This window comes from Furipterus horrens, unplaced genomic scaffold (genome assembly GCF_987537825.1).
Source record: "Furipterus horrens unplaced genomic scaffold, mFurHor1.1.pri manual_scaffold_8, whole genome shotgun sequence".
Lineage (NCBI taxonomy): Eukaryota > Metazoa > Chordata > Mammalia > Chiroptera > Furipteridae > Furipterus > Furipterus horrens.
This window is the reverse complement of record NW_028327178.1, coordinates 15,591,882-15,614,933: the sequence shown is the minus strand read 5'-3', so window position 1 is coordinate 15,614,933 and position 23,052 is coordinate 15,591,882.

Below are 23,052 nucleotides of genomic sequence, written 5' to 3'. Positions count from 1 at the left end.
TTTCCCTTGGACCCTTCAGCTGCGAAGAGAGGGGGGGTCTGCTGCATGGGCAACAGCAGACCCTCCATATCACCCTGCCCAGGCTCTGTAGCTTCAGCTTCACTGGAGAGGACACTCCAGCGTCATCGTAAGATGTCGATTCGACACGGGAGGAGACAGATACCGTGTCACTCCCGAGTCGGACTGCACAGCCATTCTCGGCGGTGCAGATAGACTCTTAAGAAGCTACACCATTGTCTCTCGAGATGGAAGGCTGCCGCCGCCGACGACTATAGGCTGCTAGAAATGTACTTGTATCTGCTTTCTGTATAATGCCAAGAATCAGGCTCCTTACCATCAGCTGCTTCCCCATGCTTTTCTGTTTCCCTCCCAGTCAATGAGCCCCGACCCTGAGTCTTCCTATTTATTTATTTATTATTCTCTATAGACAGTGTGGTGGAACTTCACAGAGGGAAAGATAACAATTCCTGACACCATACAGCTTATATTTTTTGTTATATAATTACAGAAAAATTACATTTTTTTAGTTTTTATCTTATAGATTTTTTTTACCATTCTCTCTCTCTCTCTCTCTCTCTCTTTCTCTCTCTCTTTGCTGCTTCTGCCTCATCTCTTCAATCTCTAAGTTTTGGGGAGTCCTAGGACTTGCTATATAGTTCATTTCTCTGGCTCTCAAATTTATTTTCCCACCTTGGTTCTCTGCTCTGAATTGTAGGATGGTAAATATGTGCCTCTCCTTGTCTTCTCTACTTGAAAGTCTGATAGGAATCTTGCTTATTACACTTGTAGGGCTTAAATAATATGTCCACAAATGCTTTGAGACTCCTTTCCCTTAAGATGGTCTAAAGCCCTTTTTTCTCAAAAGCGAACTGACCTTAGTGACTCACTTCTAATAAAATATTGCAATGAAAGTAATGCTGCCTAAGTTCTGAGACTAGTTTAGAACATCTAATAAGGTAAACAGGCATCTGCCTGGCTGGCTCTATCTTAAGACACACCTCTTGGGAGTTCTGAGGTGACATGTAAGAAACTGGCTCCCCTGAAGCTGCCTTAGGATAGAGGCTGTAACGAGACTGCATAAAAATAGAACTGCATGGGGACCTCCAGCTCATCCAGCCCCCAGCTGTTTGAATCTTCTCAGCATCAACTTCCAGACATGTGAGAAAACAAGTCTTCAGTTGATTGTAGCCCCCTTTTTTCAAGCCTTTTAGCTGATGCCAAATAGAGTGAAGATGAGCTCTTTCCCTCGATCCTTGCCCGCTGAGACCACAGATCTGTGAGCAACATCAAGGGGGTGATTGTTAGAAGCCACGAAATTTTTAGATTCTTTGTTTTGCAGTTATCTTAATGAAAACAATGTCTGAAATGATGGTCTTGATATTCTTCACATATGTTTATTGTTCAGTCTTTCCAATTCAACTGATACCAAGTCTATCCTCCTACTTACTTGGGCCAAACTTCTGTTCACCTCAGTTTTTCTGTTCTTCTCATACCTTTCCTCTGGTCAGTCAGAATATCGCATCATCTTGACCTCCATAAAGAGCCAGAATTTGACTATTTTTCACCACTCCCACTGCCACCAAGACCTCATCATTTTTTATATGGATTATGGTGATTGTCTCTTTGGTAGGTTTATCATGTGAATAGCCCCAAGGATTTTTTTTTTCCCCCCACCCCCTTCCTGCTGACCTCCCCCCCATAATGTTCCCCATACCTATAATTCTTTTCACATTCTCGTTGCCTACTTAGTTTGCCTTTGTTTTGGTTCCCTAGCTTCTGTTTTTGGTTGTCGTGATACGGTTTTCATTTTAATGTTCATAGTTTTGATCCCCTTTCTCCTAAACAAGTCTTTTGAACATTTCATATAACAGTGGTTTGGATCTGATGAACTCCTTCAGTTTTACTTTGTCCTGGAAACACTTTATCTGTGCTTCTATTCTGAATGACAGCTTCACTGGATAGAGTAATCGTGGTTGTAGGTTTTTGCTTTTCATTACTTTGAAGGGGGGGGGGTCATTTCAGAGGTCAGAGAAGGAAAACTCTGACTCCAAAAAACCTCCGCTGTCTTGCGGCATACCTCTTCAGAGGAAAGGCTAAGGGAGTAAACCCCGACAGAAAATCTGGAGCCGGAGTCCCTAAGGCGGTTTGATGTTGTAGTCAACACCGGCAACTCCTGCGGCGCACCTGAAGCCAAGCTGTATTGACTCCGTCTTTCCCTTGGACCCTTCAGCTGCGAAGAGAGGGGGGGTCTGCTGCATGGGCAACAGCAGACCCTCCATATTACCCTGCCCAGGCTCTGTAGCTTCAGCGTCATCGCAAGATGTCGATTCAACACGGGAGGAGACAGATACTATGTCACTCCCGAGTCGGACTGCACAGCCATTCTCGGCGGTGCAGATAGACTCTTAAGAAGCTACACCATCGTCTCTCGAGACGGACGGCTGCCGACGACGACGACGACGAGCCCCAAGGATTTACCCCTCCCTGAACCCGTGCCTTTCACGGACGGCTTTGCATCTGCTCTCATCTAGAGGTGGAGAAGAGTTCCCTTCTCTTTGATTTCAAGTCCAGCCATGTGATTTGTTTTTGTAGACGTGAGCCTAACAGAGAAATTTTGCCTATTTCTACTAGTTCTCTTGCTTTTCTTTGTCTGCCTCAAGGACAAGCCTGGGTTATCTTGCCTGAAAAGCAAAAGACTTGTGGCACAGAGCCAAGTCCCTGAAGTTCCCAAAATTGAGTGCCTTCTAGCTCAGCAAAGCTCCCTAGCCAACCTGCAGCTGACCACAGACATGAGTGAGCTCAGCTGTGGCCAAAGTTACTTGCCCAGCATTTACTTACAATTTTAAGACAATGTGTTTTGTAGTTGATTTTATGTGACATTTTTTTTGTGTGTGTGTGTGTGGCAAATGATAGCTTACACAGATATTGACGCCAAGAGTGATATGTTAAAATCTAAAATATGTGTCATTGGCTTCACCTCTGGAAATGGGCCACAGGATAGAAAAATGTCAAGGACATCTGTACTGGGAATTGGAAAAACGGGGGCTGTTCCTTATCATTGCAAGAGTTGAGAAAGAAGTATCTTGTGGTAACTTGGGGATGGAAAATGTAACAAGTTGTGGATTTGGACAAAGGTAAAGGTCTCCAGGCAAAAGTGCAAGTGTCAGCTGGATTTAACTGGCTGTATGAGATATATTACTTTAGGGAAGAGATAAACTCTACAAAAAACTGGTAAGTTTAAAAATCAGCTTTAAAGGATTATATACATATAGTGCCTAGAATAGTGCTTGAAATTAATTGCTCAATAAAAATTTATGGAAAATGTTATTTACAATTTTATTATGTATTATGAATACGAAGGATAGACCTCCATGAGAAACTATAGCATGAAAACAATTTTCTCCTTAATCAACACCCAGAGTTATTTGAATTAGAATGAATGCACCTCGGAGGCTTAATTTATCACCATTAGAACACAGTGGTGCCATGACATGAACTTCTATTGTAGACTTCTAGCTACTGGGAGGTTAAGACATCCTTCCTGAAGTCACTCACATAATACCTCTTAGAAATCTAAGTATTGATACATAGTTACTGCTCATATAATTGCTTTTAGGTTGCATTTCTCAGCCACACCACTATTTCTGGTTTTTATAAAATATTATTCCAGGAAGACATTAGAGCACAGAAGTAAATGATATAAGAGAACGGTTTTCTTCCACTGTCTGTGATTCACAGAATGAGATTTCTGTCTAAATACTGACCAAGATCTTGTTATCCACTCTGATGCTTAGGTTCAGTGGTAAGCAGTTCTTCACCTAGATCTTGGGCATTACTTTTTTCTTCCCTTAACTACTTCTCAGATTTTTTCTCCTTCTGATTGTTTTCACCTTTCTAATTTACTAACATAATTCTGTTCTTGTCTCCAAAATACTGCTTCCTTTCTGACTGCTTGATACCATCTGTACCCTTGATGAGTCTGCCCTTTGCAGGGAACAAGATGTCATTGTACACTCCTGCGTCCAGAACTGACCCCTGGGAGCATCAGCTACCTTGTAATATGTCCCTTAGGTTGGTCCAAGTTCAACAAGAGGCTCTGAGTCATCCCTTAGGGTCAAAGCATACCAGTGAAATAAATATTTTCTCCAGTTCTTCAAATATATATTTGTTTAGGGAAGAGTAATTTTAACAAGGTTGGTCTCTAGGGAGGTAGTTTGAAAACTGCTTATTATGTGATTTTGCATTTAGGGAAAAGCTTTTTCAAGTGAACCTAAAGCTAGTGGAATCAATCCTATCTACTGAGCAGACTTCCCCGTCTGCAAAAGAAACCCTCAGTTTCAAAGTATTTCTCTAATTAAAAACCAGCACTCTTGCAGCTCCAGTTACCTGGATCTACTTTGAGGCTTGCCTCACAATTTCAGATTTTTCTATCAAATAAAATGAAATATAAGCCATGCTTGTCACCCTTGCAACGAATTTACAAAATGTTCCCTTGAGAACTGACGAGTCAGAGGTCAACAGAGAATACCTGAATTGAAGCTGTGAGGACAGACCATCTCTCTAACTGAGGCACGTGCAGGGAGAACTTCCACATGGCCAGGCACCTGGCTCCCTTCAATGCAGCCACCGGGGAAGACTAAACTCTCGTCCCAAAGGCTGGTTTTGTTTTAAATCTTACACTTCTCTCTTTTCTCTGTCTCTAGCATTTTCTTTTTAAAATCTCAATGGTAATTTCTGCATATGGCAAAAACTTCACTGCATAATGAAAAGTAAATGTCTCTCTCACCTCAGACCTTCAGTCCTTTCTCCAGAGACAAATACTGTTAAGATTTTCTTATCTATCTTCCAGAAACTTTACATGCATATGCAAGCACATTGCCTTATTTTAATAAGTTAAATGAGAGAAGACTATTTCCACAATTCTGCACTTTGTCTTTATCCCTTTAAGATCTTGAAAATCTTTCCATAATCAGTACATAGGAATGGAACTCCTACTCAATAATGGCTATTACATACTTCATTGTATTCATGTAGCATACTTTAATTGATGGGCAGTTAAATTGTTTTAGCCTTTTGCAACTAGAAAAAAAGACTATAATAAAAATCCTTATATTTTCATATTTGCACACATGTGGGACTATATATTTCTGAGAAATTCCTAATATAAATTCTGATAGTTTAAACATCATACATGCATTTAACAAGTTGCTAGATGCTATTAAGAGGTTACAGCAATTAATATTCTCCCCCAAATGTATGAGACTATCAAGGTTCTCATACTTTCAACAACACTGTGTATTATTATTATTTTATTTGTGAATACGACTAATGAAAATGGTATTTCAGTTTCAAACTGATGAATCCATTTGCAAATCTACCCTCCTTTATAATAATCTTATTTCATCTGTAATCATTAGTTTCCTTATTGATAAAATTGGAATAATAGTAAGCCCAAGCTTAAAGTGTTTTCGTGAGGTTTAAATAAATACAAATAAAGCACTCAGGACAGTGTCTGACATGGTGTAAGCACTTGGTAATTAATTGCTACTTCTCATTGCCATTACTCTTGTTACTATTGTTACTTTATATGCTTATGCACAGTTTATATTTCTGTACATGTGAATAGTCTATTATGTACTTGGCTCATTTTCCTGTTGGATTACTGGTATATTGGTCTATTCAGATCCTCTGCCCATTTTTAAGTAGGCTTGCTTGTGTTTTTTTTTGCTATTGAGTTGTATGAGTTCTTTACAGATTTTAGATATTAACTCCTTATCAGATGCAGGCCTACCTCAGAGATATTGTAGGTTTGGTTCCAGACCCAGGCAATAAAGCGAGTATCACAATGAAGTGAATCATAATCTAATTGCTGGTGGAGGGTCTTACTTTTCAATTTGTAAAAAAGGCAACATTAACATTCAACAGTGTGAAGTGCAATAAAAGCAAAGCACAATAAAGTAAGGTATACCTGTATATGATCTGCAATATTTTCTCCTATTTGATAAGTTGGCTTTCCTTTTGTTGATGGTTTTCTTTGCTGTGCAGAAACTCTTTAGTTTAAAATAGTCACACTTGTTTACTTTTGCATTTGCTGCCTTTGATTTTGGTACCAAATTCAAGAAATCATGACCAAAACTTATGCCAAGGACTTAGTGCCTGTATGTTTACATTCAAATACTTAATCCATGTTGAGTTAGTTTTTGTGTATAGTGTTAGTGGTCTAGTTTCATTTTTTTATATATGGCTGTGTAGTCTCTCCAGCAACATTTATTGAAGAAACTGTTCTTTCCCCATGAATTTTCTTGGCTCTTTTCATGTAAGTTAATTGACCATATGTGTGTTATTTCTAGACTCTTTTGTTTCATCAATCTATTTTTATGTCAATACCAATATGTTTTGATTATTATAAATTTGTTATATAGTTTGAAATCAAGGAATGGGATGCCTTTAGCTTTGTTCTTTATCATGCTTGCTTTGGCTATTCAAGGTCTTTTGAGGTTTCATACAAATTTTAGAATTGTTTGTTCTATTTCTGTGAAAATTTGCCATTGGATTTTTTTATAGGAATTGCATCGAATTGATAGATTACTTTGAGTAGTATAAACATTTTCACCAGTATTAATTTTTCCAATCCATGAGCATGAGATATTTCTCTATTTATTTTTGTCTTCAATTTTCTTCATATATATCTTATAGTTTTCAGTGTACAGGTCTCTTCATCCCCTTTGTTACATTTTTCTAGGTATTTTATTATTTTTATACAATTATAAACGGGATTGTTTTCTTCATTTCTATTTCTGATAGTTTGCTATTAGTGTATAGAAATGCAACTATTTTTTGTATATTAATTTTGTATCCTCCAACTTTACTAAGTTCATTTATTAGTTCTGACAGGTTTTTGGTGGAGTCTTTAGGGTTTTGTGTATAATATTATATCATCTTCAAATCGTAACAGTTTTACTTATTGCCTTCTAATGTGGATACATTTTAATTATTTTCTTGCCTAATTGCTCTGGCTAGGACTTCCAGTACTATGTTGAATAAAAGTGGCGAGAATGGGCATCTTTTCTTGTTCCTGATGTTAAAGAAGGCCTTTCATATTGTTACCATAGAGTATGATGTTAGCTGTGAGTTTGTCACATATGACCTTTATTATGTGGAGATATGTTCCTTCTATAACTGCTTTGTTGAGAATTTTTTATCATAAATGGATGTTGAATATTGTCAAAAGCTTTTACTGCATCTATTAAGATAATCGTATGATTTTTATCCTTCACTTTGTAAATGTGGTGTATCACACTGATTTGGGAATGTTGAATCATCTTTGCACCCCTGAAATAAATCCCATTTGACCATGGTATATGATTCTTTTAATATATTGTTAATTTGGTTTGTTAATATTTTGTTGAGCATTTTTATATTATGTTCTTCAGGTATATTAGCCTGTAATTTTCTATTCTTGTAGCATTTTTGTCTGGTTTTGGTATCAGGGTAATGCTGGCCATGTAAAAGTGTGGAAGTGTTCCCACCTTTTATTTTTTGGAAGACTTTGAGAGGGATTGGTATTAATTCTTTAAATGTTTGGTAGAAATCACCAGTGAAGCCATCTGGTTCTGGACTTTGGTTTAGTTAAACGTTTTTGATTACTGATTTAATTTTCTTACTAGTAATTGGTTTGGATGTTCTATTGCTTCAAGGTTCACTCTTGGTAGGTTGTATGTTTCTAGAAATTTGTCCATTTTTTTCTAGGTTGTCCAATTTGTTGGTATATAATTGCATTATAGTGTATTACAATCCTTTGCATTTCTGTGGTATCAGTCTTAACATATTTTTCATTTCCGATTTTATTTATTTGAGTCATTCCTTTTCATGACAAATCTAGCTAGTTTTGTCAATTTTCTCTTTTCAAAAATCTAACTCTGAGCTTTATTGATCTTTTCTATTGTCCTTTATTTATGTTCTGATCTTTGTTATTTCTCTCCATTCACTAACTTTCAACTTGATTTACTCTTCTTTTCTAATTCCTTGAGATGTAAAGTTAAGTTGTTTATTGGAGAGTTTCCTTGTTTCTTGATGTAGACATTTATCTCTAAGAATTTCCTTCTTATGCTGCATTTCCTAAGTTTTGGTGTGTTGTATTTCATTTCCATTTGTCTCTTGATTTTGTCATTGATCCATTGGTTGTTCATTAGCATAGTGTTCAACCTCCACATATTTGTGAGTTCTTTCAGTTTTCTTATTGTAATTGATTTCTAGTTTCATACTGTTGTGGTTGGAAAAACATGCTTGATATAATTTTAATCTTAAAATTTTTAAGACTTGTTTTGTGGCCTAACATATGAGCTATCCTGGAAAATGTTCTATGTGTGTTCAGAATAATGTTATTCTGTTGCTTTTGGATGGAATATTTGATATTTGTCTTTAAATGTGTCATTTAAGGCCAAGGTTTCCTTTTGATTTTCTGTCTGGATATCCTCCTATCTATTGGTGAAAGTGAGGTATTAAAGTTCCCTACTATTATTGCAATGCTGTCCATTTCTCCCTTTAGGTCTGTTAGTATTTGATTTATGTATTTAACTGATTCTTGAAATTGATCCTACAGATATATTTCCATAAGAACAAGAAAAAACAAAAACAACAACAAAACATGCACATAGTTAGTTATTGTGGAATTCTTTGTAATAACAAAGTATTGGTATTACTTAAATGTCCATCAAAAGGGCTGGTTGAATAAATTATGGTATATAAACATGACTGAGTACTATGCAGCCATAAAAAAAAAAAAAAAGAGAAAGAGAAATAGCTGCAGGAGCTGATTTCAATGAATTCTAAGATATTTTGCTACATGAAAAAAAAGCAAGATTATTGTTACTTTTTATAAGAAGAAAAATAAGTACATATTCATAAGAAGGACAAATGACAAACTAATAAGCATGTTTAATTTAGATATATATGGGAGTAGTGTATAAGGGCTAGCAATGAGTTGATTTTATCATTTTATGCAATTTTGACTCTTGAACCATGCAAATGTTTATGTATTCAAACATAAAGTTACATAAGAAATAAAAAGGCAAAGACTAAAATTGAACCAAAGAGTAAATAACATAAAGTTATATCAAATTATAACATATCCACTCAAACAAAAAAGTGAGTTTAAGTGATTTTGAATCCAGTACAATGCTTATACATTATTCGTGAGGTGTTTTCCAAAAACAAAGGAATAGAAATGTGTAAAAATCTTACCTTCACTTAGTAGGTTTATTATTAATAGTAATGTTAATGGTTAGGTTATACTAATATTAATATTAGTATTTTTAGTAGTAGGCTATACTATTGTAGGATGAAGCAAATAAGTAAGTATCCTATGTTACTATACCAAGATTTTCAGGGCAAAATGATATGACAATGAAATAAAAGTAGTTAAAACTTCTTTTAGAAATATAATACAAACATAATTTTTCAAATACAGTTTCCCTTGCTCTGTCCCCTGAAAAGACTTGAAAGCAAAACTGCCCAGCAGCAATGAGTTAATCGTTACCCAAATCTTATTTCCAACACTTTTCCCACTTAAAGAAAGCACAGCTCTGTGAAAAATTGACTGATTTCAGGTTGTTCCAGTTATCTACTGCTGTGCAATAAATCACCCCAAGACGTAGTGGTTTACAAAACAACAGCACCAATATTTCTCATGAATCTGCAATTTGGGCAGGACTCAGGGAGGGCAAGTTATCTCTGTTCCTCTCAGTGTTGGCTGGGGAAACCTATTGCCTGGAAGCTTGAATCCCTTGAAGGTTCACTCTCATGTCTGGCAAGTTATGCTAGGAAGACCTAGACAGTTGGAGGCTAGAATAGCTAGAGCTCCTTGCACATCTTTTTTACCTGCATGTGGTTTCTACATCTTGGTGACTTCAGGATAATTAGACTTCTCATACATTAGCTCAGAACTCTGAAGGGGTATGACTCAGAAAAGAAAAAGCCAGACATAAACTGTGTCTCCTTTCATGACCTAATCTTGGAAGCATCATTTCTGTTTGATTCTATTTGTTAGAAGTGAGTTGTTAAGACTAGTTGATATCCAAGGGCAATGAAGCTAGAATTCAACTTTTGATAGAAATATGTCAAAGAATTTGTGGATATGTTGTAAAGCCACCACATAGATCTATGAGAAAATGCCATGTGAGCTGATACCTCTGCTTATACGGAAAATCCAGAAAGTGATCAAAGACCAATGTAAATATGTCAACGAGACCCAAAAGCTAGCTTAAGCATGCTCTTACTGACCAAATTTGGGACAATTTAAATATCATGTGAATAACAAGTGTAATTAAATATAACATTTGAATAAATAAAAACCTCTGAGTCTATAGTGATATTCAAAATATAGAGGCAGATTAGCAAAAGTTCTTCTTTTAGATGCATGCTGGCTAACACACATAGAAAGAAATTATAAAATTTGAATGTCACTCTTTTGGAAACTCCAGTGCTAGAACTGGTTCAGGCAAAAGACAAACATATATGTTAAACCCATCAGGTGAATGTTTATTGGGAGATAGTATTTTCACATTGTGCCAAAGAATGAATCCTAGGTTATTTACTAATCACAAAGTGGGGAATGTATCTTAACATTAAGAGATTTGATCATTGCTATTTTCACCAAGTGATCAAATTTGGCATCAGCAACGGTGAGACACTTTGACCTTCTAGAAGCCTTTAAGGCTCATATTGTTGTCCCATACAAAGTATCAAACATCTTCTGTTTGAAATATTATTGTTTCCAATGATTAACTCAAAGTTAACCAGGCCTCTTGTTCCAATGTTGGGTTTATAGAAATAAGAGAGCAGTAGATAAACAAATGAAAATAAATTCATAAAAATTAAACACATCCCAAATGTGAGACACCTGTAACCAATCTTACCTGGATTCTTCAAAAAAGTCAATATTGAAAGAGAAGTGGGGGTGGGGCCCTCATTTAATCTCTTATAAGTGATTAAATGTCCATAAAAAATAAGTGTGCTACATTAACCTTGATAACATCTTGGTTCAGTAACACAGATAGCACAAAATAGAGGGAGAAGAGGAAAGAAAGAGAGAAGGGGAAAAGTAACCGTAATAGACATTCTTGGGGACAGTTGGGGACATTTGCATATGAGCTGATTGCAAAATCATACATGCCTTAAATCATGTTTGAAAAAATCATATATTGAACTGAACTAGAGTTATAGGGCTAATTAATTGTGTGATGCTCAATTAGACACTAAAGCCCATCCTCAAAGAGAAGTAACAAAAATTTATGAGCAATACCGGCATTATTAAAATAAGTGTAGTAGACACCAGGGTGACTTTTTTTTTTAACTTAAAAAAATATTTTATTTATTTATTTTTAGAGAGAAGGAAAGGAAGGAAAAAAGAAGGGGAAAGAAACATAGATGTGCGAGAGACACATAAATCAGTTGCCTCTCCCACACACACCCCCACCCCCAACCAGGGACAGAGCCTGCAACCCAGGCATGTGCCCTGACCAGGAAATGAACTGGCAACTTTTCGCTTTCTGGGACCAGGGTGACTATGTTGAATGTAACTATATATAACCACATAACTAAAAGTAGTTACACATATATAAAATAATTTAAAAAATAATTTCATGATATTCATTAGCTTCACTATCTACTCATAAGGATTAATTTTTTAAAAAGGATGCAGATTGATTACTGTGAGGATGAGGGAGGGTGATGGGCTCTGGTAATATGAAGTCATCTGCCCCTCCAATTCCTGCATTTATTTCTTTATAGAAACCCTGTCCCTGAATTGGATCTGTCCCAATAACAAAAAAAAAAAAATAGATTCCAAAAAGCACAAGATCAAGAGTTGGAATTCAACCCGGTGTCCATGTCAGGTCTCTGATCAGTCAGGTGAGTTCAGACTTCACTGACTGCTTTGTAATCTCCTCAGATTTCAGGAAATTGATCTCCTCAAGAGGAAGTCAGATTTTGTCTTTGGAAGCAATGTTTTAATATACATTTATCAACAGTTTTTTTCTCTTGCTGTCTTGCTATATTTTAAATTGCCATGTTCTACTGAATTTTTAAATTAAATATGCAGGATTCATGTCTGAATTCAAAATTAGCTTACAGAAGAAGATAACAATAACCAATAAAATAAAACAAATAAAAGACGGTTCTTACTGCAACCGGAAAAAAGCCATATGGTCCAGAGAGGGGCAGACTGAAAAGCTTCATTGGGCCAAGATTTAGGGGTAGCATTCTCTCTGGATGGTGGAATGCATGTGCTCAAAAATCTCTCCTAGTAGACATGAAGAACACATCTGAAAATTAACTGGTTTAAGAACAGTCCTAATCTCTGCCTTTATCTAACAGTACTATAGTTTGAAAAAAAATGTAGTTTGACCCAGATATGTTTTGATCTTTTTCCTATATGATCCATTTCCTTTTAGTACTACACCATCCCTGTAGTCTCCCTGTACTTCTCCAAGGGACTTTTGAGGTTCTGAGACTTTCTCCAGCTCCACACATGTTGGCAGTCAGGCTGAAATTCATCATAGTCTCTGTCTATTCTGCTGTCCTAGGAGATATCTTGATTAAGATCAGCATTAGCTACCACATATATAGCGCTTCCAGCTTACATAGTGTTTTCCTATATATTATCTTATCTAATCCTTACATTAAACTTATGGTTCATAGCCTTCCTATTATCTTCCCTACTCTATAGATAAGAAGAGAGACACAGTTGAAACAATATTCTCTGCTTTTCTACTCAATCAACCATAAAACATCCTACGATCTAAAAGCATTTCCTTCTTGTAAAATATTTGGAACAGTGGCTGGTACACAGTATACTCCGTAAATTATTATTGTTAATAAATCCATGCTTTTCAAATTGGAGGACACACGCCCTGAAAGGGCGCTCAGGGCACAAAACTTAACACATATTCTTGGAACATTAGTTTCACTTCATGTTATAATGCCAAGCATTATTTTTTATTACAACAAATATCATGAAGTAAAATGAAAAATTTGCATGAGTTTAAAGATAAAATATGAAACATGAGAAGACTTTCAGCCTTGCAGCATGCTAATTTGATTCGCATCCCAGGCCCTCTAAAGTATACAATCTTGTTGGAGTTACTTCAGCTGGAAACTTGGAAAAACCTTGTTGTATGTGTTCTTCCCACTTGTCCCAGGTTCTGGGGGACACAGTTAGGCAAAGACGGGGTGACTGGACTGAGCCAGCTTTACAAAGCACCTTTCTCTCCCACACAAAATTAAGATTTGCACCTTGATCAAGTCCTTGAGAGATGTTGATGGGATGATAAAAAGATCTTGGGAAGTTCTTCTGTCCCCAGATATCCACCTATCAAACCTTCTAAGGGCCTTACATTTTCACCATAATTATAAAATTTCAAAGCAAATTTCCAGGGAAATTATTCCAATTTGCTGATTTTATGGAGTAGGGTGCTGAGGACCTAAGAAGGGGAGTGATCTACTCAAGGTCACGTAGAAATATAAAAATAGAACTGAAATGAATTCATGGAACATGGGGAGATATCCCAGAGGACACACTCAGCCCTACCCCTGCCAACCTCTCTCTGTAGCCCAGAGGTCTGGGATTGACAGAAGCTGGTACGCCAAGGGTCTGGATTCAGTAACTAATGATAAAGAACAGTAATGCTGAGAGAGAGAGAAGGACATTCAGAAAGGAGGAGGGAGAAAAAGTAAACTCTCTGCAACTTTCATAGGGGGTGGCGAATGCTCCAGCCCCTGCCTTTGTGTATGAAGCTCCCCAGTGCCTCAAACCCAATTCCTCCCTGGCTTCTTTGCGGAACTAAACCAAACACTCTGAGCACTGTTTACCTGAAGCAGCCAATGATACCCTAAGGAGCAGTTATCTCTGAACTTGTAATGCTGTCAGCAGAGAAAATGCTGATGTGAAATTTGAAATCGAGATCAGGGGAGAAAGCAACTGGTCCAGAAAAAGAATAACTAGTCAGAGCAGTATTTCAACGTGAGTCCCTTTAAATGTCCCCCAGCAAAGACAGTATGTCTGGGCATCACCCTGAGCTCAGTCATTAGAACTGACATCTAAGAATCACAATCTCCAAATCTCCCTAAAGTGATAAAATAGCCCAAGGTGACCATATATTCTGATCTCAGTTTCCAACTATTTGGATTGAGTTGATAGGTTTTCATGGAAAACCTGTTATTACTGACAATAGCAGTCATATGCACAGGCCGGGCACCATTCTTAAACTTTAATTTTAATTTAACTTATTTGATCCTCACCACAAACTTACGAGATGGCTGCTGTTATTATTTTCAATATACAAGTAAAAAAATTGAAGCTCAGAAAATGTAAATAACTTGCCCAAGTTTTGGTGTCTAGTAAGTGAGTGGGGCCAAGATTTCATCTAAAGTTGGTGTTCCTAACCCGTACCCTCTCTGCAGGAGACCAGGCACCAGAGAATTAGTGGGAACTGCACAGTGTGCCATGGAAACAAGAAGCGAAGCCCCAGATCTGGGAAAGGGAGTCAGGGAAGAGTTCCTGGGCAAAGATGCCCAATTACTCATCTGAATGGTGGGGAGAATTAGCGTGACAACGGGGGAAGGGGTGGGGAGGGCTACTGAAGACACAGCAGGTACCATGACCTGTTGGTAAATGAGTCTTTTTTCAATATGACTGGGATATAAAATTTGAAAGAGGGAAAATGTGATGCTGAGAAGTAGGCAGTGACCAATCCCCAAGGAACATTGCATTGCCTTTAACGAGTGCCTTGTGGGTAGGGGTCTGGATAGGGCAGCCTCTTTCTAATCTTCCTTTTAGGATAAATGGGCTATGTTAGATGATTTTTGCTTTCTTTACTATATAACATATGGAGATGCAATTGTTGACAAATCTGATCAGCATTGGTAAGCAAGTTAGCAGCATGTTGGTTTTCTAGACTTCTGTCTAGAAAAACATTGAAGGGTAAAATCATGTCCTCTGGCCACCCTCTGTTTCTCTTAAAAGAATACTTCTGCATTGTCAGGACCACTGTCTTTTCCAGATCCTGCCTCAAACATTAGAGCCCACAAAATAACTCTCATAGTTTCAATGGATTCATTCTCAGATGTGTAGACATGGTGAAGAGCATACATTACAGAAAGAGAGTCTATGTTCAGACCTTGGCTATACCACTTCCCTGCTTGAGAACATTGGGCAAATGCCTTAGCTGCTCTGTGCCTTAGTTTTATCATCTGTAAATGGGGGGAGGCAATAATAAATAGCACCCACCTCTTAGATTTATAGTGATGATTAAATGCTTTATTACATGCCAAGTACTTTGAACAATGCCTGCTGCATAAGAAATACTTAATCAACATAGAAATTGTGGTATGAGCAAAGTGCTATGGGCATACAGAGAAAGGAGGAACTGATTAGGGTAGAGAAATATTCAAGAAAGATACCACAGAAAATATGGCATTTTTCTGTGTGTGTGTGTGCACGCGCGCGTGCGCGCGTGTGTTTTAGAAAAGACAAGGATAATGCCATCCTTTTTAAAGTCATTAATTCTTGTCTCTGAAGGAGTGTTTATTGCAACCTACATGAAGAGGGTCCTAACCTGTAGATCAACAGGTCAAGCTGCCTCTGATGCAGAAAGGCTCAGGACATCATTTGTTCAAATCATGTCCTTAAAAGTTGATGCGTGTTCCTATTTAAAGAAAATCTCATTTATAAAAATCAAAATTGCTACAATAAGCCACTGGTCATATTTCAGCAGAATTATTTACTTTACAAGATGATTTGTAACAAGCTTATTTTTTAAAAATAACAGAACAGTCCTTGAATATTAATTTATAAACATCTTGATTAGTGCTGTTCATTGAACTGAGAAGACATTAGCGATGGAATTTGCATTGCTCAGCTGTGGTGACACTGAACCACTGGCTAAGATTATTTTTAATTCATGCAACAGCTGTAACATGTGATGCACGTATTACTATTCATGGTTTACAATTAAAGAAACCGATAATCAGAGTTCAGTTTTCTTAGTTTACAAGTCTAGTTTATGAAAGAGCCTGACTGAAAGGCACATACTCCTTTTTATATGCTACAAGTTCCACACACGCAGGTTTAAACATTTTCCAAAAGGAATCATCATTTTTTTGTTATTATAATCTCTGCCTAATAAAACCACATGTCTGTAAAGCAGTGAAATTTTCATGTTCTACTTGTTTTTGCCATAGCTGCCTTGCTACGTCTGGTCCTCCCTTTAGCTTGGGTGGCAACATAAAACCATCAGCCTAGTCTCCTGCTTCTACCTCATTCAGCTTTCTACCTCATTTAACAAAACGCCAGCTTGATGTAGGAATCCTCCTTTTAGAAACATAAGATGGTGAGTGGAAATTTTAATCAATAACCCAATCCTTTTAACTCTAATTAAGCTTATTTCAAGTCTCTAAATTTGGAGCTGACAATTCAGCTGGTTGTTCAAGTACAGTCCTTGACTAGGACTATAATCCTTTTTTATAATGGCAAGAAGTAAGTTTCTGAAGTGAACTTCTCCTGATGTTGTAACAGTTTTCCTGTTTTTTGGGGATCACTTCTAGAGTTCATATTTTAGCCACTGGATAATAACATTTTTTTTTTGTGGTTGATATTGCTGAACCCTTTGCCTTGAATCAATTCATGAAAACATTACCTTAACTGTTAACCCAAAGAAAATAAATTTCTCAAAATTTGTCCAGCTATATCTCTTCTTATAGATCACATTGCCTAACAGATTACCTAGAGTTGAATCCTGTCTGGCAAAACTTAATTATCAGACTTCATGTTTTCTAAAGGAAGCACCCCATGGAAAACCTGTGTGTGTGTGTGTGTACACTCATATCTGCTATTTATTTGGCCTCAGCCCAATGGGCCAAGATGTCTACTTGGACCTCAGCAAGACAAGGTCTCTAAGAAAAGACGAGAAAACAATGGAAAGTAAGATTCAGAACCAGTACAAAGCTTTCAGTTTTGACAACGTGTAAAATAACCAAGAAACATTTTGTCTCCTCTCTATGTCAGGCTTCTTAATGATGAGGCTCAAGTAGTGGGGACACTGACAAAGGTAAACAAAACTGTCAGAATTGAAATGACCTAATCCACCTACCTCTCTGTTGACAATTTGACTGAGAGTCAGATAGATGAATTACCCAAAGTCATAGAGATAGTCAGAAAGCCAGGTCTTGGATATTTAGCCTGTTGTTCTATTTGTCAGAATCTCGGTCACTTGCTCATTTTCTGTGGTTAGGACTGCCATCATGTAGCATGGTATTCTTCACTTCTTACAGCCATAGAAGCTGGAAAACACACCAAAGCATAGAGCCAGTGAGAGGCCTGGATTCCTCAACACAACAGAAAAAGGAGTGGTGCAGACTAAGAGATGGTATTCTGGAGATGGGGTACTTCCTTGTCTTTTAAACTTTCAATATACTTAGATTTAGAAGCTTTTATTTAGGAGCCTTTAAAATATAATTGTATGAGTGTACTTTTTGTTTGACTGGATAATGGTGCCTAGAAATGAGAAAACAAGTACGGTGGAGTACAGATCTGGCTCCATTCATGCAGTCAGCTGCATGATTCCTAAGCTCATTAGTAGCACCAAGATGTTTTCCTTTGCTTTGTGCTAGACTCTAACTTGCCATCCATTTATCACATTTCATGCATAAATAATTTATAGATCTTACGTGGCTGCTTAAGATCCATTGCCCACCCTACACCCCCCGCATTCAAATCCACGTGTCTTGTAGAGAAAGGATTACGTTGTGGTACGTATTGGACATGTAGCCATAGGACTGAGGCCCAGGGGTCAGTGTCGACTTGGGTTCTTCCTCCGCCAGCTGCTGTGTGTGCTGAGTAGCTTGTTCCTGTCAGTGCTGGGATCTTTACATTTGTTTTGGGCTGCCCCTGGTCAATTAAAGAATTGATCCAATATTCTAATTGTCCTTGGCTTTGCTTCAGTCTGCCAGAGCTTTTAACATTTGTATTTTTCTAAATCGCTGTGGGCAGGGCTGGTTTTAAGAAAATTACAAGGTTGGAAATGTTATCTTTACCTGCATCTCCCCCTTCTGTGATATTTCTTTAGCCCTGGCTTTCCCTGTCTCATCTCTCCTGAGTTTACATTAGTGGATAGAGCCTCAATTATTCACTCCACGTAGCCAACAACTTTCTATTAAGCTCCTACTCTGTCCAAGACATTGGTTACTTGCCTAAGACAATTGTAATTTCTGTCGTAGGCTCACGCCCTTTATACCACCTCCATGATTTTTGCCATATGACCTCAAAAATAACTTACTTAGTACTTTCATTGAAGTCAATTGTTTATTCAAATTTGTATCAAAAGTAGATTTAGGAATTTGTATTTCTTATCAAGAAGGCAAACAAAGCACTGGCTTCTGTCTTCCACATCAAAATCTAACAGGTGTTAGGAAAATATAGTTCATGTGAAGGAATGTAGAGCTTCTCCTAACAAGTGGTGCAAAACTGTGAAAATACCTCAGGAGGCTGACAGTCTCTGGGTTTCTTTGGAAGTAAAAGAAATGACAACCTGCAGCAACATGGACGATAGGGTGGAGGATCCCTGGTACAGCGACACTTCTCTCCCACATGCTGCCCAGGCTGGCAGTCATGGCCCGCCAGGGCAATCCCTTGGCTGTAGTTTACTGTACCTCCAATAGAGTAATGCAAACCTTGGCTGGAACCAAGTTTCCAGGGCCCTGGAAAAAAAAAAAACAGATTGAAATAAAGAACTGCGCACTGCCTAGAAGGCCTCCCCTGAATGATTAGATTCTCCTGTTGCAGAGTAGCATGATTAAGAAGCCTATAACAAAATGTAGATATAAATGAGTCACAGCAAGTCAGCCCAGATCCCTGATGGTATAGGTAGCTGACTTGCTATGTGTATCCATCCAACAGATATTTATGGAATGGCTGTGCTATATTAGGCATTGTTCGAAGTGCAGAGCATAGTACTAAACAATACCAAATTTCCACCTCAAGGAATTTCCATTCTAAAGGGAGAAAATAGACAATAAATATGTAGTAACTGGATAGTGCTCGGTTTACCGTGAGCACTAATCCCTCACGTTCCTCTCAGCATGGGCCAGAAAACTGCCACAAAGGGTGACATTTGGATAAAAGAGAGCCTGGATGATGTGACAATTGATATCATGGTGGGAGGCGGGGGCAGGCAACCTAGCTTCAGGAACAGAGTAGAAGTGCTTAAGAAGATTACAGTTCTGCCTTGGTATCTGCAGGATATTGGGTCCAGGAACTCTTGCAGATACCAAAACCTGCAGATGCTCAAGTCCTTTATATGAAGTTATGTAGAACATTGCATAGAGCTGGTCCTCCATGCCTTGCATTCCTGGCCACGGTTAGAAACACTGTTTTCAATTCGTGGCTGATTGAATCCAAGGATGCAGAATCCTCGCACACTGAAGGCCGACTGTATGTCAATAGACAATTAACCTAGAGTATAGCTGCCTTCCCCCCCAAATCACAGCTAGAAGAATAAAGGCAGGATTAGACTGCAGTCTTCCTAGATGTAGATTGTAATTTGAGAGTTGATGCAATATAAATACCAATAAAATAACGGCAAAATTTTTAAAAAATCACAAAAACAACAACAACAAAAATATATAGCAGAGAAGCAGAGTTAATGGAGCAGAAACAATAAACTTTGAATAAGCATAATATATATCCTCAGGGAAATAAATTTACTTGAAGCATAAGAAAAGGGTAGATGTTTCTAAAGAAGAACCAGTTAGAGATATTGGATGTGAAATAATATAATTATTTAAATAAAGGATTCAATAGAAAACTTAAATAGTAGAATAGCTACAAAGATAATTAATGGGCTGGAAATCATGTTGAGAAGATTATACAGATCAGGGGATAGCATAAATTGGCAGAAAGTATTTGAAAAGCTTCCAGAGATAAAGAAGATCAAAGTAGAATGCAAATATTTACTTGAGAGGAATTCTAGGAAACGTATTTACAAAGACAATGTAGAAAGGTAATCTTTGAAGAAAAAGTATTTCCCAGAACCAAAGGAAGGCGTATGACCTTATATTTAAAATGGTTTCAGAGGGTGAAGCAATGTAAAGAAAGGAATAAAACCACACATCCAGACACACGAGAGTGAGATTTAACAAAGAGCTTCGATGGTGGAAAACAAATCACCTATAAAGCCACAGGCCTGAGATAGGACATGATAGTCCTCAAAAACAACATACTAAGATCATGTGTTATTGGGTGTCAAGAGAAGAAACTGATTTTAGATTGAGAAAGCAGTTTAAATGATAGGGTGGAATAAAAATGTTTTCACCTTAACACTCATAGAACCTCATCTAAAGATTTTTTTGAGCATGTTCTTTAACAAGAATTTATGCTAGTTCAGGAGGAAGCAATAAGTATGGAAAGCAAGAATAGGTAAGGGTATTAATAAGCATTATTTGCTTTAAAAAGCAGTGACTGAAAGGAAATACATATCCACAACACCTAATCTACAATTCAATGTCACTGCAAAATGGGTGAAGTAAATGGTAATAGAGAACACAAGGAGATAAAAGTCAGCCAAAGTTCTTATCATCTGAGAAAGGGAGACACAGGTATTAGCAAAACTGAGAGACTGTCCAGGAAAGGAGAACTATCTGTCTTAATAAGAAAATTGTAACCATCGAAAAAATTCAATCAAAGAGATAAGTTTAAACAAGCAATGGTAAATAAGGGAATGGCAGGAAGGAAGGGAGGAGAAAAGAAAGACTAATTTAAGTGATAAAGATTGTTTTTAGGAACAACTCAAAAGATAATGGAAATGAATCTTAATTCTTTGTTGTTATAATAAATAAAAATGGATTAAAGACACAAATTTAGAAATATAGACTAAGAAAGTATTTAAAAATCCCGCAATTTCCTTTTAAATTTAAAACTAAAGAGAGAAATGTTGAAAATAAGGATGTAAGAAAAGAGCTAGCAGGGAAACATGAAATAAAACAAAGCTAAGGTAGTTGTACTTCCAATATCAAACAAAAGGAAATAAAAAGTATATACAAATGTATATGTATATGCTCATATGTGTGAAGAAAACAGCTTAGATGAGGATGTGGCATACCTCAAGTACCATAGAGAAGTCTTTTGTAATTATCATTAATATTCTATTACAAGACAAATTAGAGACAAATTTCCTATGCAGAAGAATTCCAGTTAATTTGTGTAAATATTCTTCCCTTGAGACAATAGAGCATAACCTCCCACTTGTAAGTGTGAGAGCACATAATGGCTTGTTTCCAATGAGTACAGTATGTGGAAGGGGGAAAATTGTAACTTCAAAGCAAAGAAACCTGATGAATACTAATTCCCTCAAGAGATGATCAAGATTTGTTTCAACAGGTGAAAGTGGCACTTTCCCTCTGGGGTTTTCCTCCCCAAATCCATAACTCCAGTCTATTCATGAAAGCATATCAGACAACTCAACAAAGAAACATTCTACAAACTACCTGAGTAGTTCCTTTCAGAACTGGTCAAGGTAACCAGAAATAATAAAAGTCTCAGAAACTGTCACAGCCAAAAAAAAAGCCTGAGGCAACTTGATGGATAAAAGTAATATGGGGGATTCTGGATAAAATCCTGGAAAAGGAAAAAAAAGACATTGGGAAAAACTAAGGATATCTGAATAGTGTATGAACAATGTGTCAATATTGGTTCATTAACTATAACAAATGTACTATGTAATGTAAGATGTTAATATTAGGAATACGGGTTGTGGGGTATACTGAAACTTGCTGTATTATCACCACATTTTTTTTCTGTAAATCTATAACTGTTTTAAAAGCTTATTTTAAAAATGCCAGCTAACAGGCTTTAAAAAAAGGGATCATAGTCCTAAATATAGAAGCTAAGTCTATAAAACTCTAATAAGAAAACATGGGAGTCACTTTTGAATTAGACAATAGCTTCTTGATATTACACCAAAAACATTACCCACTAAAAGAAAAAAAAAATGGGCTCCTAGAACACTCACTTAGTGGGGTAATCCTGTGCCACAAGGGTCCTGTCCTCACTGAGGGAACCCCAAAAAATCAGAATTATCTTCTGTATATATATATGATCTGTACAGAAAGTATACAGCCACATTATATGAAAAGTAGAAACATTTATTGAAGAAGATACAAGGTATAAGAAATATTGTACATAGAGCAATGATGCCTCAGTCCCCTTCAAAGTAAGTACCTTGGGACCTTACACAGTTCTCCCAATCTCCATCAGCTGTCCCATCATATTTTCCTGAATCTCACTGACAGTGCCTTTCAAAGGTGATTTTAGTTTTAGGAAAAGCCAGAAGCCACAGGTGCCAAATCTGGGCTGTAGTGGGCTGTGTCATCTGGGTGATTTGATATTTTGCCAAAAAACTCTGCATGAAATGTGATGCATGAGCAGGCATATTGTCATGATGGAGCTGCCAGTCACTAGTTGCCCATAGCTGCAACCTTCTGAATTACCTGAATAGTTTCTGCAGAGGAATGTTCAAGCTTTATGGAAAATTTGATGCAGATTCATTGCTCTACTCGCTGTCATTTTGAATGTGACAGCCACATAGTACACACACTCACTCAATGGTGTCTACCAGCCCCCATTGAATAGTACAGTGAAGACATCATTGTTTATGTATGCACACTCTCCAGTCCACTCTCCTTGGCTGCCAGGTTACACTGATGTCACGCAAAACGTTCTTGTTATATTAGCAATGGCTGGACTTTTTCTGGACAGACCTTGTATACCTCTCTCTATAAATAAATAAATAAATAAATAAATAAATGTATATGTATATGTTTATGCTTGAGTGAACAGAGAACCCATTTCTTCTTGGGCATATAAGAACCATTCTTCAAAACCAGTCATGTCTCAGGCCACAGATGAATTTCAGTAAAGTCAAAGAATCAGCACCCACCATACTCATTATGGTCTTTGACTACCATGCTATAAAATTAGAAATTTCTAACAAAAGAACATAT